Raw genomic sequence first — 6,000 nt, 5'->3', positions numbered from 1 at the left:
CCTTTCGTACTCCGAGGTGTAAACGTCGAAATGTTTGTAGTATCTTGTATCGTACTTCCAGTGTTCCTTCTTAGAAGTTCCGAACAAGAAAGAGCGAAAGACAGCAATTTTATCTAACGCGTTTTAAGAGCTATGAAACGCTTTACGAAATGTCATATTGTTTAATTAAATTATTAAGACAATTAAAAACTTTTCAATATATTTTTCTAAGAAATTATTTAAAAATTCTTTAACATCTACTCTTATCTTTAGGTATTCTAACATAAATAGCTAAGTAAAATAAAAGTACATTAACGTTTAGTAAGATATGAAATGAAAAAATGTTTAAGTCGGATAAAGACATGCAGCCATTCGCCCGATAATACTTGCGTTATATGATTTACAATTAGACTTTGCTAGTATTAACGACCCAGGTCCCACCACGTGGAGGTTGCTGCAATTGGAGACCCACGGGCTAACGGTTACTCTACTCTAAAATCCGCGTTCCGCGATACCGATCCGCCATACCTTTCCGCTTCAATGCATTGGCTTCTTAGCTAACAGGGTATGTGTAGCTTTAGCTACTACACACCTCTTACAGATAGCTCCACCATTAGCACCGTCCGCTTCAGACATAACGGGTTATTAAGCACATCCGAATTCGTGCTTTCCGAATCTCGAACAAACAAAGCGCACTCCTTAGAAATACTAATCGCGTCGCGACACTCACGTGTGTGTTATAATTACGTAGATTCTACTGTTAAGCCGAAATTCGCGAAGTACCCCCATCGTGATTTTAAAGAAATCAAAACGAAGTCCACGGTAGGACCTTTAATCGCGCCCGAACACCCACGCGAGTGTTAGAAGAACGATGACTCTACTCTAGAATTCGCGATTTCGATACGAACAATCAAACGATATATAATCGCGCCCGAGAACACCTACGCCTGTGCCCGCCGACACGCGCGCCAGTGTTCTTCCTATCCTTCCCGTATTCGCGCATAGAAATCGATGATGAAACCCGCCATGTGACGAATCATCCGGTCGCTGATGAACCTATCCCTCGATGACCTATACTGTAAAAGAAAAAGATAAAGAGGAAATAATAAAACAAAAAAATATATGAAACAAAATAATATATATATATACATATATAAAATACAAATAGAAAATAAATATATATAATTAGATAAGAGACTTAGAAAAAGAAAAGAGAAGCAGCATGCACCATTCCATCGGACCTACATAAAGCTTAGAAATTATAATTAATAAAAATAGATTAAAAACATAATTAAAAATATAAACACATAATTAAACAAACAATTAAATACATAATTAGAAAGAAACAACATAAATAAATATTAAGAATACATAATTAAAAGGAAATAGCATAATAATAACATAATTGAAAACATAATTCAAAGAAAAGAATATGAGACAGAAACGAGAGCCGGAGAAAGAAAAGATAGCCCCAGAAAGAAAAGAATATAGACCCCAAAAAAGATAAGACAAGAGAAACAGTTTTATATGATGCTGAGACAGCAACCCGCACAGAAGCCCTCGCCCACAGGCCCCTCCCATGGGTCCCACCCGAAATACACAAAGGATAATTAATGAAAGTAAATAAGAATAAATAGAAATAACAGCGGACAAAAAAGTGTGATAGAAAAATATCCTTTTAGTTTGTCTAAGAAATTATTGTTCAATATATTTCTGTTAAATTTCTTCTTTTGAAGTATTATTAGCTATACGAAATGAAAATATGTTAATGTTTAGTTGGAATTAGTTTGAAAAGATACTGGTAAGTAATACAATATGCAGCCATTCGCTCGGTAATACTTGCATTTAAAAATTTACAATTAGACTTTGCAAGTATTAACGACCCAGGTCCCACCACGTGGAGGTTGCTGCAATTGGAGACCCACGGGCTAACGGTGACTCTACTCTAAAATCCGCGTTCCGCGATACCGATCCGCCATACCTTTCCGCTTCAATGCATTGGCTTCTTAGCTAACAGGGTATGTGTAGCTTTAGCTACTACACACCTCTTACAGATAGCTCCACCATTAGCACCGTCCGCTTCAGACATAACGGGTTATTAAGCACATCCGAATTCGTGCTTTCCGAATTTCGAACAAACAAAGCGCACTCCTTAGAAACACTAATCGCGTCGCGACACTCACGTGTGTGTTATAATTACGTAGATTCTACTGTTAAGCCGAAATTCGCGAAGTACCCCCATCGAGATTTTAAAGAAATCAAAACGAAGTCCACGGTAGGACCTTTAATCGCGCCCGAACACCCACGCGAGTGTTAGAAGAACGATGACTCTACTCTACAATTCGCGTTTTCGATTCGAACAATCAAACGAAGTTTACTCGCGCCCGAGAACACCAACGCCTGTGCCCGCCGACACGCGCGCCAGTGTTCTTCCTATCCTTCCCGTATTCTCGCGTAGAAATCGATGATGAATCCTGCCATACGATGTATGATCCGGGCGCAGATGAACCTATCCCTCGATGATCTATCCTGAAAAAAAGAAGCTAAGGAAAAATTAGAGAAAGCAAAAAAATATATAACATAAAAAATAATATACACATAGATTATAAATAGAAAATAAATATAATAATAAGTAAATAATATAGAAAATGAACATATATAAATAAATAAGAAAGCTAGAGAAAGAAACAATAAAAGTGCATCTCAGCACCATTCCATGGATCCTACCTAAGACCTATAAATCATAATTAATAAGAATATATTAAAAACATAATTAAGAACATAATTAAAACATAATTAGAAACATAAACACATAATTAAACACATAATTAGACACACAATTAAATACATAATTAGAAAGAAACAACATAAATAAATATTAAGAATACATAATTAAAAGGAAATAACATAATGATAACATAATTGAAAACATAATTCAAAAGGAAAAATATGAGATAGAAACGAGAGCCGGAGTAAGAAAAGATAGCCCCAGAAAGAGAAGAATAGAGACCCCAAAAAAGATAAGACAAGAGAAACAGTTTTATATGATGCTGTGACAGCAACCCGCACAGAAGCCCTCGCCCACAGGCCCCTCCCATGGGTCCCACCCGAGATATATAAAGGATAATTAGTGAGAGTAAATAAGAATAAATAGAAATAACAGCGGACAAAAAAGTGCGATAGAAAAATTTCCTTTTAGTTCGTCTAAGAAATTATTGTACAATAAATTCTGTGATATTTCTTCTTTCGAAGTATTATTAGCTATATAAGATGGAAATATGTTAATGTTTAGTTGGAATTAGATTAAAAAAATTATGGAAAAGTAATACAATATGCAGCCATTCGCTCGATAATACTTGCATTATAAGATTTATAATTAAACTTTGCAAGTATTAACGACCCAGGTCTCACCACGTGGAGGTTGCTGCATGTGGAGACCCACGAGCTAACGGTGACTCTACTTTACTCTAAAATCCGCGTTCCGCGATACCGATCCCTTATGCCTTCCGCTTCGGATATTTAGGGCGACTTAGCTAACAGGAGGTATCTAGCCTCAGCTACAGGGACCCCACTTACAGAGAGCTTTACCGTTCAACACCCTCGCCTCGGGCATAACGGATTATTAAGCACATCTAAATTCGTGCTTCCGAATTTCGAACAATCAAAGCGCATTAATCGCGTTCGCGACACTCACGTGTGTTATAATTACGTAGATTCTACTGTCCTATCCAAATTCGCGAAGTAATCTAATCGAAATGTCGAAGAAATAAAACAAAGTCCCCGGTAGGACTTTGAATCGCGCAAGCGAACATTCACGTGAGTGTTAGAAAAACGGTGACTCTAAGTTGAAATCCGAAGCGCACCCCGAATTTCAACATTACAACGAAGTCCATGATAGGACTTTTAATCGCGCCCGGACACCCACGCAATTGTTCGAAAAACGGTGACTCTACTCTAAATAAACTAATCGAATATTCGAGGAAACAAAACGAAGTCCCCGGTAGGACTTTTAATCGCGCACGCGAACACTCACGTGAGTGTTAGATAATAACGGTGACTCTAAGTTGAAATCCAAAGTGACATATGCTAACCGATATTTAGACTTTCCATGATATTTGTCGGGATTTCCGCCCCGCTACCAAATATGAGGATTATCATAACATCAGCCAGCTATGTACAGCACTACAAGGTAAACCGTTCGCGCACCCCGAATTTCAACACTAAAACGAAGTCCATGATAGGACTTTTAATCGCGCCCGGACACCCACGCAAGTGTTCGGAAAACGGTGACTCTACTCTAAAAAAACGCGTTCGCGAGGTAATCTAATCGAATATTCGAGCAAATTTAAACGAAGTCCCCGGTAGGACTTTTAAGTCGCGCCCGCGTTCATTCACGTGAGTGTTAGAAAAACGGTGACTCTACTCTAAATTCGCGTTTTCGATTCGAACAATCAAACGAAATTTAGTCGCGCCCGCAAACACCCACGCCTGTGCTTGCCGACAAGCGTGCGAGTGTTCTCCTATCCTGCCCGTATTCGCGCGTAAAAATCGATGATGAATCCATGTCATGCTAGGGTGACGCATCCGACCGCAGGTGAATCTATCCTGGAAAAAAAGAAGTTAAGAGGAAAATAAGAAAAAGAAAAGAATATATAAAATAAAACATAATAATGCTGAAAGAACAGTCCTCTTCATTTCATGGGTCCTACCTAATGCTTAAAAATGAAAATTAATAAGAATATATTAATAACAAACCTAAAAACATAAAAACATAATTAAAAGGAAATAACATAATTAAATTCTAAAAAGACATAATAAAAAGAAATAACATATTAATAACATAATTAAAAACATAATTAAAAACATAATTAAAAACATAATTAAAGAAGAAAAATATGAGTAATAAAAGAGAGCTGCTGAAAGATAAGAAAATAGAAGTAGCTCTGCACGCTGCTGAAACAACAGTCCGCTTCATCTAATGGTTCCTACCTAAAACTTGTAAATCATAAATAATAAAAATATATTAAAAACATAATTAAAACCATAAAAATATAATTAAATAGAAATAACATTATAAAAATTTGAAAAGACATAATGAAAAGAAATAACATATTAATGACATAATTAAGAACATAATTAAAGAAAAAAAATATGAGATACAAGAGAAAGCTGCAGAAAGACAAGAATATAGAAGCATCTCTACACGATGCTGAGACAGTAACCCGCACAGAGGCCCACACCCATGGGCCCCTTCCATGGGTCCCACCCGAGACTTATAAATCATAATTAATAATAGTAAATAAGAATGCAAAATATGAAATAGAAAGGAGAACTCCAGAAAGAGAATAAAAGAGAAGCAGCTCTATAAGATGCTGAGACAGCAACCCACACAGAGGCACACACCCATGGCTTCCAGCCGAGATATATATAGAGGATAATTAATGACAGTAAATAAGAAAAAATAGAAATGACAGTAATTATTCGAACGATAAAATGCTGAATTTAATTTAATTAAACATAAGAAAAATAAAGGATTAATTAAAAAGAAATGAAATATTCTGAACACAGATATAAATAAATATTATTCTCTCTGAAAGAAATATTATATTTATTAATCGATAATATATAATAATATATGTACGTGTTCTCTATAACGTTGCTAAGAATATCCTATTATTTAAATATTAATTAATTATTCCCTCACGTGTTCGCGATCCCACGACCTAGACCTAGCTGAAAAGAAATAAGGAAAGAAAAAAGAATTAATATATATGTAAATTAATTATACGGACGATAAAATGCTAAATTTAATTTGATTAAACTTAAGAAAAATAAACGATTAATATAAATAAATATTATTCTCTCTGAAAAAAAATATTATTATATCTATTAATCGATAGTAAATGACAATACATGTATATGATTTTTATAACGTTGCTAAGAATATCTTATTGTTTAAATATTAATTAATTATACTTTACGTATATCGTACATTGTTTAAATGTTAAGATAATCCTATTT

The sequence above is a fragment of the Vespa crabro genome, chromosome 3 (assembly GCF_910589235.1).
Source record: "Vespa crabro chromosome 3, iyVesCrab1.2, whole genome shotgun sequence".
NCBI lineage: Eukaryota > Metazoa > Arthropoda > Insecta > Hymenoptera > Vespidae > Vespa > Vespa crabro.
Note: the sequence above shows the minus strand (reverse complement) of the source record.